Genomic DNA, 13,778 nt, shown 5'->3' with positions numbered 1-13,778 from the left:
TGCCTCCACACTCGGGTCCATGTGAATATTCTGGGAGTACAGTAGGATTAGCCAGGTGGCAGCTGCTGTTGCTTCTGGGGTAGAGGCCAGGTCTCACATTATGAGAACACTTCTCACAACCCCAAACAGTCTCAAGCTCTCCAGCTCATAATCACACACATTCTCCATCCCACACACACACACATTCTCTCTCTCTCTCCCTCGCTCCGTCTCTCAATCACACACATTCTCCACTGACATCGCTGTGAGGTTTAACGAAGGCCATGACCTCTAAAACCCCATATTACGACAACCACAATCTAACCACAAAGATAAACTGCTGTATGAATGGAGCAATCACACTGAGTGGATATGGATGGGTCATCACTGAAGGAATGAGAATCACACTGGTTAGTGTTTAAATGAATGTGAGCATGCAAGGGTGATGGAAACACTGTAATGAATGGCAAAGAGTGCTGCTGTATCAGTAATGACTTTTATAAATGACATAATAATGTTGTTGAGCTCTGGTGAGTAAGAGTTCCACTGTATTTATAATATGTCAGATAAACTTGAAACTTGACGAAAATACAAAAACAAAATGTTTAAAAAAGAAAGAAAGAAAGAAAGAAAGAAAGAAAGAAAGAAAGAAAGAAAGAAAGAAAGAAAGAACAAAAAGGGAGAACAGGGCCAATACTGTAATGTTGTGGAGCCTTGCTGAATGAAAAGAGAAGACCCTGTCCATCCTTACTTTATCTTCACCCCCTTTTTCATGATATCCAATTGCGATCCAGTCTCACCGCTGCAACTCCCCAACGGGCTCGGGAGAGGCGAAGATCGAGTCACACGTCCTCCGAAACATGACCCACCAAATCACCCTCCTTAACACCCGCCCGCTTAACCCGGAAGCACCAATGTGTCGGAGGAAACACTGTTCAACTGACAACTGAAGTCAGCCTGCAGGCACCCGGCCCGCCACAAGGAGTCACTAGAGCGTGATGAGCCAAGTAAAGCCCCCCCCCCGGCCAAACCCTCCCCTAAATCGGACGAAGCTGAGCCAATTGGGCGCCGCCCTATGGGACTCCTGGTCACGGCCGTGACACAGCCTGGGATCAAACCTGGGTCTGTAGTGACCTCTCAAGCACTGTGACTCAGGAGGCCCCACTTTATCTGTTTTATACACGCACACACACTAGGTGAGTCATAGAATTAGGAATTAGATAGGATCTCTATGATGTGAATCTACTAAAGTCTGTCAATCCTGTCATTCCCCTCACTTTAAGGTAAACGGGAGGAAGAACACAGGGAGACATGGGAGACCCATTTCCTGCCAGACTCACACAGTGACAAACACAGACACAGACACAGACAGATGACACAGACACAGACACAGACACAGACAGATGACACAGACACATACACAGACACAGACACAGACAGATGATCATTGTAAATGAGGGGAGGAAGAGGAAGACTGGCTGGTGTGGCTGACCAGGGATGGTAGATATGTGATGATAACATCCCAGAGGATCTGACAACAACCCCAATGTCAGAGTCAGAAACACTGCAGTAGCTACAACAGGACTGACCACTCTATTAGGACAACAGGACTGACTACTCTATTAGGACAACAGGACTGACTACTATATTAGGACAACAGGACTGACCACTCTATTAGGACAACAGGACTGACTACTCTATTAGGACAACAGGACTGACTACTTTATTAGGACAACATGACTGACTACTCTATTAGGACAACAGGACTGACCACTCTATTAGGACAACAGGACTGACCACTCTATTAGGACAACAGGTCTGACTACTCTATTAGGACAACAGGACTGACTACTCTACTAGGACAACAGGTCTGACTACTCTATTAGGACAACAGGACTGACTACTCTACTAGGACAACAGGACTGACTACTCTACTAGGACAACAGGACTGACCACTCTATTAGTCCAACATGACTGACCCCTCTAGTAGGACAACAGGACTGATACCTCTATTAGTCCAACAGGACTGACCCATCCATTAGTCCAACAGGACTGACCCCTCTATTAGTCCAACAGGACTGACCCCTCTATTAGGACAACAGGACTGACACCTCTATTAGGACAACAGGACTGACCCCTCTATTAGTCCAACAGGACTGACCCCTCTATTAGGACAACAGGACTGACCCCTCCATTAGTCCAACAGGACTGACCCCTCCATTAGTCCAACAGGACTGACCCTTCTATTAGTCCAACAGGACTGACCCCTCTATTAGGACAACAGGACTGACCCCTCCATTAGTCAAACAGGACTGACCCCTCTAGTAGGACAACAGGACTGACCCCTCCATTAGTCCAACAGGACTGACCACTCTATTAGTCCAACAGGACTGACCCCTCTATTAGTCCAACATGACTGACCCCTCTATTAGTCCAACAGGACTGACCCCTCCATTAGTCAAACAGGACTGACCCCTCCATCAGTCCAACAGGACTGACCCCTCTATTAGTCCAACAGTATTGACCCATCTATTAGTCAAACAGGACTGATCACTCTATTAGTCCAACAGGACCGACCCCTCCATTAGGACAACAGGACTGACCCACCCATTAGGACAACAGGACTGACCCAACATGACTGACACCTACATTAGGACAACAGGACTGACCCATCCATTAGGACAACAGGACTGACCCAACATGACTGACACCTACATTAGGACAACAGGACTGACCCACCCATTAGGACAACAGGACTGACCCAACATGACTGACCCCTACATTAGGACAACAGGACTGACCCACCCATTAGGACAACAGGACTGACCCCTCTTTTAGTCAAACAGGACTGACCCCTCTATTAGTCCAACATGACTGATCACTCTATTAATCCAACAGGACTGACCACTCTATTAGTCCAACAGGACTGATCACTCTATTAGGACAACAGGACTGACCCCTCTATTAGTCAAACAGGACTGACCCCTCTATTAGTCCAACAGGACTGATCACTCTATTAGGACAACAGGACTGACCCCTCTATTAGTCAAACAGGACTGACCCTTCCATTAGGGCAACAGGACTGACCCACCCATTAGGACAACAGGACTGACCCATCCATTAGTCTAACAGGACTGACCCCTCCATTAGAACAACAGGACTGACCCAACAGGACTGACCCCTCCATTAGGACAACAGGACTGACCCACCCATTTGGACAACAGTAATGACCCAACAGGACTGACCCCTACATTAGGACAACAGGACTGACCCCTCCATTAGGACTGACCCCTCCATTAGAACAGGACTGACCCTTCCATTAGTCCAACAGGACTGACCCCTCCATTAGAACAGGACTGACCCCTCCAATAATATAATATATGCCATTTAGCAGAAGCTTTTATCTAAAGCGACAGTCATGCGTGCAAACATTTTACCTATGGGTTGCCCCAGGAATCGAAACCCACAACCCTGGTGGTGCAAGTGCCATGCTCTACCAACTGATCCATACAGGACCATACCGCCAAACAGCCATCCAATGACTGACATGACAAGACGAAAACTGCTGACGCATTACCCTAGTTTCATTCTACTATTACAACTTTTTTCTCTGGATAAGAGCGTCTGCTAAATGACGAAAATGTAAATGTAATGTAACATTTAGGATCAGATCCCCTGTCACGGATTCAGCCGAGGCTGCTCCTCCTCCTTGCTCGGGCAGGCTTCGGCGTTCGTCGTCCCCGGAGTACTAGCTGCTGCCGATCGATGTTTCGGTGTTTGTCTTGTTTGGTCTTTATTGTTTACACCTGTTTCCCATTATCTTGGATTGTATTCCCTATATTAACCCCTGTCTCTCATTGGTTATTTTGTGTGTTATTGTTTGTTGTCATTCCGGCAGTTGCTTGTATGTATGGGTCTTTGTGTTTTCCTCCCTGTTTGGAGGTTTGTTGTTTTTGTACGTTGATTTTACTGTGTTCAGTAAAGAACGTTGCCAGCCGCTCTGTGTCCTGCATTTGACTTCGCTAACCGCATACACGTCGCGTGACAGAATAACACACCAAGACATGGAGTCAGCAGGAGCGGCGGTGCCAGATGGATCACTGGAGGAGCGCGTAACACAACAAGCGGCCATGATCCAGGCTCTCGGCACCGCCATGGAAGGGGTGATGAACACCTTGGGGCGATGGGAAAGAGGAGGTTTGCCCACACCTCCTCCGACGATACCACCACCATCAGCTATACCCATCGCTTCACCTCCGGAGTCCAGTGGGATTCGGCTCTCGCTCCCGAGGGCTTATGATGGCACCGCGGCCGGTTGTCAGGGTTTCCTGCTCCAAGTGGAACTCTACCTGGCAACCATCCACCGGTGCCCTCGGGATACGAGAGTGTGTCCGCCCTCATCTCCTGTCTGTCCGGCAAGGCACTGGAGTGGGCCAACGCCGAGTGGGGGGGGAATAGACGCCGCTACAGTCAACTATGCGGAGTTCAACCGCCGCTTCAGGGCGGTGTTCGATCATCCCCCAGAGGGGAAGGCGGCGGGTGAGCGTCTGTTCCACCTCAGACAGGGGAAGAGGAGCGCGCAGGAGTTCGCACTGGACTTCCGGACTCTGGCTGCCAATGTGGGATGGAATGAGAGGGCCCTCATCGACCACTACAGGTGCAGCCTGAGGGAGGACGTGCGTCGGGAGTTGGCCTGCAGGGACACCAACCTAAGCTTCGATCAGCTGGTGGACATGTCGATTCGCCTAGATACCCTGTTGGCTACCCGCGGACGTCCGGAGTCGGGGCCGTCCATTCCATCCCCCAGCACTTCCGAGCCGAGCCCTATGGAGCTCGGGGGTGCTGGTGCTAGGGAGTAGGGAGACCAGGAGAGAGACCAGGAGAGAGGCCGTCCCCTGCACCAACTGTGGCCGCAGAGGACACACTGAGGGTCTCCTAGGAATCGAGGCAGTAGGCAGCGCACTGATGAGTCATTCCAGGTGAGTAAGCACCCAACTCACCCAGAGCTCTCTGTTGTACATATGTGTATTAAAGTTGTGTTTCCTGAGGTTTCTCCTCACTCCCAGCATAAGGCGCTAGTAGATTCAGACGCAGCTGAGAATTTTATCGATCGCCGGTTCACGTATAAGTTAGGGATTCCTATTGTACCAGTTGATGTGCCCTTCCCCATCCATGCCCTAGATAGCCACCCTTTGGGGTCGGGATTGATTAGGGAGGTCACAGCGCCACTTAAGATGAGGACGCAGGAGGGCCATGAGGAGATTATACAGTTGTATTTGATTGACTCTCCTGCGTTTCCTGTGGTGTTGGGGCTTCCCTGGTTAACATCTCATGACCCCAACATTTCATGGCAACAGAGGGCTCTCAAGGGATGGTCTGATCAGTGTGTCGGGCGGTGTGTAGGTGTTTCCGTAGGGGCAACGACGGTGGAAAGTCAGAGCCAAATTCCCACCATGCACATTCCTCCTGAGTATGCCGATTTGGCACTCGCCTTCTGTAAAAAGAAGGCGACTCAATTACCACCTCATCGACAGGGGGATTGTGCGATAGACCTCCAGGTAGGCGCTGCGCTTCCTCGTAGTCATGTGTATCCTCTGTCTCAGGAGGAGACGGCAGCTATGGAGACATACGTCACCGAATCTCTGAGACAGGGATACATACGATCGTCCACTTCTCCTGAGTCCTCGAGTTTCTTTTTTGTGAAGAAGGATGGGGGTTTACGCCCGTGTATTGATTACCGTGGTCTCAATCAGATTACAATCAAATACAGCTATCCTCTCCCTCTGATTGCTAGTATGACGGAGTCATTACACGGGGCGCGATTCTTCACAAAATTGGATCTCAGGAGCGCGTACAACCTGGTGCGCATTAGGGAGGGAGATGAGTGGAAGACAGCATTCAGTACCACCTCGGGTCACTATGAGTACCTCGTCATGCCATACGGTTTAATGAATGCTCCTTCAGTCTTCCAATCATTTGTGGACGAGATTTTCCGGGATTTGCATGGACAGTGTGTAGTGGTGTATATTGATGACATTCTAATATACTCCGCTACACGAGCCGAGCATGTGTCCCTGGTGCGTCGGGTGCTGGGTAGACTGTTGGAGCATGACCTGTATGTGAAGGCGGAGAAATGTCTGTTCTTCCAGGAGTCCATCTCCTTCCTGGGACATCGGTTGTCCGCGTCAGGGGTGGAGATGGAGATTGACCGCGTTTCAGCCGTGCGTAATTGGCAGACTCCCACCACGGTGAAGGAGGTGCAGCGGTTTTTGGGTTTTGCCAATTACTACCGGAGGTTTATCCGGGGCTTTGGACAGGTAGCAGCTCCCATCACCTCCCTGCTAAGGGGGGGCCCGGTACATCTGCAGTGGTCGGTTGAGGCGGACAGGGCGTTTAGACATCTGAAGGACCTGTTCACCTCGGCTCCGGTGCTGGCACATCCGGATCCCTCTTTGGCGTTCCAAGTTGAGGTGGATGCGTCCGAGGCGGGGATCGGTGCTATACTGTCTCAGCGCTCAGGCACGCCTCCAAAACTCCGCCCCTGTGCTTTCTATTCTAAGAAGCTCAGTCCGGCGGAACGCAATTATGACGTGGGGGACAGGGAGCTGCTAGCGGTGGTCCAAGCCCTGAAGGTGTGGAGGCATTGGCTTGAGGGGGCTAAACACCCTTTTCTCATTCTGACTGACCATCGTAACCTGGAGTACATCCGGGCAGCGAGGAGACTGAACCCTCGTCAGGCTAGGTGGGCCATGTTTCTTACCCGGTTTGTATTTAAGCTCACTTATAGACCAGGGTCACAGAACGCTAAGGCAGACACCCTGTCCCGACGATATGACACAGAGGAGAGGTCCATTGAGCCCACTCCCATACTTCCGGAGTCTTGTCTGGTGGCACCGGTGGTGTGGGAGGTCGATGCGGACATCGAGCGGGCGTTACGTGCCGACCCTACTCCCCCAGAGTGTCCAGAGGGACGGAGGTACGTGCCGCTCGAGATCCGTGATCGACTGATATATTGGGCTCACACGTCACCCTCCTCTGGTCATCCTGGTATTGGTCGGACAGTGCACTGCCTTAGTGGGAAGTACTGGTGGCCCACCTTAGCTAGGGACGTGAGGGTTTACGTTTCTTCCTGCTCGGTGTGCGCCCAGTGTAAGGCACTTAGACACCTGCCCAGAGGGAAGTTACAACCCCTACCCGTTCCACAACGGCCGTGGTCTCACCTATCGGTGGATTTTGTCACAGACCTTCCCCCCTCCCAGGGGAATACCACGATCTTGGTCGTTGTGGATCGGTTTTCTATGGCCTGCCGTCTCATTCCTATGCCAGGTCTTCCTACAGCCCTACAAACGGCCGACGCCCTGTTTACTCACGTCTTCCGGTACTACGGGGTGCCTGAGGATATATTGTCGGATCGGGGTCCCCAGTTCACCTCTAGAGTCTGGAGGGCGTTTATGGAACGTCTGGGGGTCTCGATTAGCCTTACCTCAGGTTTTCACCCTGAGAGTAATGGGCAGGTGGAGAGAGTAAACCAGGATGTGGGTAGGTTTCTGAGGTCCTATTGCCAGGACCGGCAGGAGGAGTGGTTGGGGTATATCCCCTGGGCAGAGATAGCCCAAAACTCACTCCGCCACTCCTCCACTAATTTTACGCCTTTTCAGTGTGTGCTGGGTTATCAGCCGGTCCTGGCACCCTGGCATCAGAGCCAGATCGAAGCCCCTGCGGTGCATGTCCATCTGCAGCGGGCTATCAGACGGCAAAAGGCGAGCGCCGATCGCCACCGCAGTGAGGCTCCGGTTTATGCACCGGGAGATCGGGTCTGGCTCTCGACCTGAAACCTGCCCCTTCGCCTGCCCTGCCGGAAGCTGAGTCGGCGGTTTGTGGGGCCATTTAAAGTCCTGAGGAGATTGAACGAGGTATGTTATAGGTTACAACTGCCCATTAATTACCGCATTAACCCCTCGTTCCATGTGTCTCTCCTCAGGCCGGTGGTAGCTTGTCCACTCCAGGAGAATGAGATACGAGAGGCTCCTCCGCCCCCACTAGACATCGAGGGGGCTCCGGCGTACTCAGTATTTGCGGCCAGTATGAGGGAAGTTGGAGTTAGTTTCGCAGGCCAATGCTAACTAGCTTAGCACAAAGACTGGAAGTCTTTTGGGTACAGTACCCGATGATATCCAGTCTTTGTGCTAAGCTAGTTAGCACCAAAATCCTGAACTATCCCTTTAAGCCAGGGAAACTCAATCAAGCCCAGATAAAGTATTTGAAATTAATTCAAATAGTATTTGAACCCAGGTCTGACAGTGATGTTAACAGATCAATGAAAAGCATTGGGGAAAGAAAACAAGAAGGATTGTCTACCTCATCAAGGATTGTCCACCTCACCTCCACCCCTGGGTTATATTGTTCCAATAGAGGATTGTCTACCTCACCTCCACCCCTGGGTTATATTGTTCCAATAGAGGATTGTCTACCTCACCTCCACCCCTGGGTTATATTGTTCCAATAGAGGATTGTCCACCTCACCTCCACCCCTGGGTTATATTGTTAATGAAGGAGTGACCAGAAACCACACCAACACATAGTGAAGGAGTGACCAGAAACCACAGCACAACAACACATGGTGAAGGAGTGACCTCGTGTCGTTGGACTGTGTTGTTTTAACCGCATTAGTGTTTTATGTGTTTTTGCCAATTACTACCGGAGGTTTATCCACATTAGAGTGTTTTCCAGACAGAGTTTGACAGTGTAACCAGAGGCGTGGGCAGAGCTTAATGTCTAAGCATGAATGAATAAAACAAACAAATTTACATTTTAGTCATTTAGCAGACGCTCTTATCCAGAGCGACTTACAGTTAGTGAGTGAATACATTTTCATACTGGCCCCCCGTGGGAAACGAACCCACAACCCTGAGGGCAAGCGCCCTCAAATTACTATTGCTGAGGGTGTGTGTGTGTGTGTGTGTGTGTGTGTGTGTACGTGTGTGTGTGGCGCGCGCCTGATCAAACCCTGCTGAGAATAGATTAATAGGATGCTAGACATAATTCAGAAGTTGATAACGTCTTGTGGATATGATCCTGTGGGTGCAAAGTCTCAGAACATGTTATTCTAGAATCTAGAGCATCAAACCACAAGACACATTCCTGCCCCATGTCGCAACGTCAGCCACCACTGTGCCGCTTGGGCGTAGCACGCATCCAATAAACATCACTACTTCATCCAATTACTCGCGGGCCACTTCTTCCTTGAATTGAAATGAAGTAACTCACAAAGCAAACATTTTGGCTTTGAAAACAGTGAGCCTACATTTGCTTCATCTTCATAACCTCCTAAAATGGTAGAAAACAGAAGGAAACAGATTGAAACTTGGAGGGACTACCTGAACTTGTTCAATTAAAATAGCTTGTTTCTGTTTTCCGGTGCAAAATGTTTTGCTACGTTGTGCCCTAATGAACAGGACCCCAGTCTGCAGGGGTCATATTATGTGATATACTGTAGAGAGAGCTCCAAAAGTATTGGGACAGTGACACATGTATTGTTGTTTTGGCTCTGTACTCCAGCACTTTGGATTTGAAATGATACAATGGCTATGAGGCTAAAGTGCAGACTGTCAGCTTTAATTTGAGGGTATTTTCATCCATATCGGGTGAAACGTTTAGAAATTACAACACTTTTTGTAAATAGTCCACCAAATGTATTCACTTATACAGTGCCTTTGGAAAATATTCAGACCCCTTGACTTTTTCCACATTTTGTTACGTTACAGCCTTATTCTAAAATTGATTAAATCGTTTTTTTCCCTCATCAATCTACACACAATAATGACAAAGCAAAAACAGGTTTTTAGAAATGTTCGCTCATTTGTTAAATATAAAAAACTAAAATATTACGTTTACATAAGTATTCAGACCCTTTACTCAGTACTTTGTTGAAGGACCTTTGGCAGCGATTACAGCCTCAAGTCTTCTTGGGTATGACGCTACAAGCATGGCACACCTGTATTTGGGGAGTTTCTCCCATTCTTCTCTGCAGATCCTCTCAAGCTCTGTCAGGTTGGATGGGGAGCGTTGCTGCACAGCTATTTTCAGGTCTCTCCAGAGATGTTCGATCAGGTTTAAGTCTGGGCTCTGGCTGGGCCACTCAAGGACATTCAGAGATTTGTCCCGAAGCCACTCCTGGGTTGTCTTGGCTGTGTGCTTAGGGTCGTTTTCCTGTTGGAAGGTGAACCTTCGCACCAGTCTGAGGTCCTGAGAGCTCTGGAGCAGGTTTTCATCAAGGATCTCTCTGTACTTGGCTCTGTTCATCTTTGCCTCGATCCTGACTAGTCTCCCAGTCCCTGCCGCTGAAAAACATCCCCACAGCATGATTCTGCCACCACCATGCTTCACTGTAGGGATGGAGGCCACTGTGTTCTTGGGGACCTTCAATGCTGCAGACATTTTTTAGTACCCTTCCCCAGATCTGTGCCTTGACACAATCCTGTCTCGGAGCTCTACGTACAATTCCTTCAACCTCATGGCTTGGTTTTTGCTCTGACATGCACTGTCAATCCAATCAATTGAATTTACCACAGGTTGTCTCCAATCAAGTTGTAGAAACATCTCAAGGATGATCAATGGAAACAGGATGCACCTGAGCTCAATTTCGAGTCTCATAGCAAAGGGTCTGAATACTTATGTAAATAAGGTATTTCAGTTTTTTATTTGTAAACATTTCTTAAAACCTGTTTTCGCTTCGCCATTAAGGGGTATTGTGTGTAGATTGCTGAGGATTTTTATTTATTTAATCCATTTTAGAATAAGGTGTAACGTAACCAAATGTGGAAAAAGTAAAGGGGTCTGAATACTTTCCGAAGGCACTGTATGTGTATTTAAGCAGTCAAAGGTTTAGCATATGGTCCCATATTCATAACACGCAATGATGCATTTGCTGTTTGTTTTGGTTGTCTTTCAGATTATTTTTGTGCATCTAACTTTCTCACTCATCATTATTCACAATTCATTCAGGACTATCCATAATCATGGTAGCATCCACATTAATGTAGAAGCGTTTAGAAACATATTCTATTCTTATTTACAATAAAAGTGATTCCAAAATGACAATACATTATTTACCATTCATTTCTATTGGGCACAAAATAATCTGAAACACAACCAAAACAAACAGCAAATGCATCCAACAAGTTTGTAGAGTCACAAGCTTGACGTAGTCATTGCGGCTATGAATATGGGACCAAATACTTAACTTTTGACTACTTTAATACACATAAGTGAATTTGTCCCAATACTTTTGTGCAGAAAGTACTGTAATTTCTAAACTGTTTCTAAATCATTGTATCATTTTGAATCCTAAGTGCTGGAGTACAGAGCCAAAACAACAAAAATATGTCACTGTCCAAATACTTTTGGAGCTCACTGTAGATTATAAATAATTCAATTCAACTGATCTGAGAACTGGAGACCAGGTCTGAAAGGCAACACCCCCTTTACACATCAGCAACTAACTGGAAACATTGGGGCAGAAATCCACCAAAATCTGCTTAGTTATTAGTTTCCCCCAAATCCTGGAGGTCAGAAAAAAGATGAGGGGGTAAAACGTCCCATATACTAGCCAATGCATTGTCCATGTGCGCAAGGTCACATTTCAACATTTCAGCTGAGGGAACTGTTTTAGCCACACCACCCCACATTACCACTTCCCCGGCTCCCTTTCAGGAAATGTCAATTGCGAGGAGCATCAGTAGAAAATCCACCAAATCAGCACAGTCTGTTTGTCTCTGAGGAGGTCGAATGGAGAGATCTGCTGTATGGGTCCTCCTGAGTGGTTTTCTGTTTCCACGTCAACAAACTGATATCAGACTAAACTATGTCAATAACACTGTCTAGCAAGATACTGGGATTCACAGTTAAAATTGAGAGAGAAAAGCTACTGTATTGATGACTATGATTACATGAGAAAAACGTGTTGATTAAAAAACTTTCCAGTAAGAACGTAATGTAATTTTTGCATAGGCCCTATGGATTGATGCAGCGAATTGGAGAATGACCGAAGCCTCATCACCAATTTTAATCAAAAACAGGCCAGATGAATAGAAAACAATGCTTGTTTATTACTGTACTATCAGACTGGCCATGACAGGTCAGTCACCTGATCAGAAACAATACCACCACCTTCTGGGACACAGATAAAACAGACAATACTGTACCTGTTTCTCTAGCGGTCTCCCTCCCTCTGTCTGTACCTGTTTCTCTAGAGGTCTCTGTACCTCTGTCTGGACCTCTCTGTCTCCCTCCCTCTGTCTGTACCTCTCTGTTTCTCTAGAGGTCTCTGTACCTCTGTCTGTACCTCTGTCTCTCTAGCGGTCTCCCTCCCTCTGTCTGTACCTCTCTGTCTCTCTAGCAGTCTCCCTCCCTCTGTCTGTACCTGTTTCTCTAGAGGTCTCTGTACCTCTGTCTGGACCTCTCTGTCTCCCTCCCTCTGTCTGTACCTCTCTGTTTCTCTAGAGGTCTCTGTACCTCTGTCTGTACCTCTGTCTCTCTAGCGGTCTCCCTCCCTCTGTCTGTACCTCTCTGTCTCTCTAGCGGTCTCCCTCCCTCTGTCTGTACCTCTGTCTCTCTAGCGGTCTCCCTCCCTCTGTCTGTACCTCTCTGTCTCTCTAGCGGTCTCCCTCCCTCTGTCTGTACCTCTCTGTCTCTCTAGCGGTCTCCCTCCCTCTGTCTGTACCTCTCTGTCTCTCTCGCAGTCTCCCTCCCTCTGTCTGTACCTGTTTCTCTAGCGGTCTCTGTACCTCTGTCTGTACCTCTATGTCTCTCTAGAGGTCTCTGTACCTCTCTGTCTCTCTAGCGGTCTCCCTCCCTCTGTCTGTACCTCTCTGTCTCTCTAGCGGTCTCCCTCCCTCTGTCTGTACCTCTCTGTCTCTCTAGCGGTCTCCCTCCCTGTCTCTGTACATCTCTGTCTCTCTAGCAGGCTCCGTCCCTATCTCTGTACCTCTCTGTCTCTCTAGTGGTCTCCCTCCCTCTCTTTCTTTATCTCTGTATCTCTCTCCCTCTGTATGTGTCAGTCTGTCCCTCCTATCCCAGTTGTTGTGCTCGCGAGCTGGACACAAGTTGAGCCTCCTCTGGGGGTCCCTGCCTTCTGCCCTCCACCCGCCGCCCTTCCTCCGTCCTGGTCCCAACTGCTGTGATTGTTGGCAACCATCTCCGTAATGACCTAGGACAGGTCATCTGATCTGACACCTTGTGTGTCCTGCGGCGACCCTCTGCCAACGAGCCTGGGGGTGAGGAGGGGAGGCGCTGAATGGAGACATCCTGGACCGCAGGATTTTCCGGCTTCTGACACCTCACTACAAAAACAAACCCAGTCAACCGATGTCGTGGGGATATTTGTAGCCCAAGTTAGGATGGACACAAACCAAACCATCCTAAATGGGTTTGACAAGCCACAGATACACTATGGGATGAATGCCTGCTAGAATAAACCTTAGCCAGTTGCTTTCATACTGTATTCTTATCGATTCAAAATATGATCTGAAAACAAAAACCTCAACTCTAGGTTGGTTTGAGCACGGTTTCTTTCTATGGACTGATAACAAAACATGACACTTCTCCAGCACCCTTTGGCTCTCTACAAGGGAAACAAAGTCATCCAATCCAACAGTGCTGTGTCACGGTGTATATTTAAGTTTTCTCTAAGAGTCCAGCTAGGTGTAAACACTGTCCCTCTCTGGCCGGCTCCACAAAGACACAGTCTTCGCAAATAGAAATCCAATATGGATGGTGTTAAGAGATAGATGGGAGGGGTT

General features: G+C 48.5%; 1 protein-coding gene across 1 annotated transcript in view; it reads right to left on the bottom strand.

Annotated features, from left to right (window-relative positions):
- Positions 1-13,778, bottom strand: part of LOC121585668 (potassium voltage-gated channel subfamily KQT member 4-like) — a 112,611-nt gene that overhangs the window by 35,353 nt on the left and 63,480 nt on the right. The gene's annotated exons all lie outside the window — the stretch shown is intronic.

The sequence above is a fragment of the Coregonus clupeaformis genome, unplaced genomic scaffold (genome assembly GCF_020615455.1).
Source record: "Coregonus clupeaformis isolate EN_2021a unplaced genomic scaffold, ASM2061545v1 scaf0520, whole genome shotgun sequence".
NCBI classification, from domain to species: Eukaryota; Metazoa; Chordata; class Actinopteri; order Salmoniformes; family Salmonidae; genus Coregonus; species Coregonus clupeaformis.
This window is presented reverse-complemented; position numbering and strand designations above follow the sequence as displayed.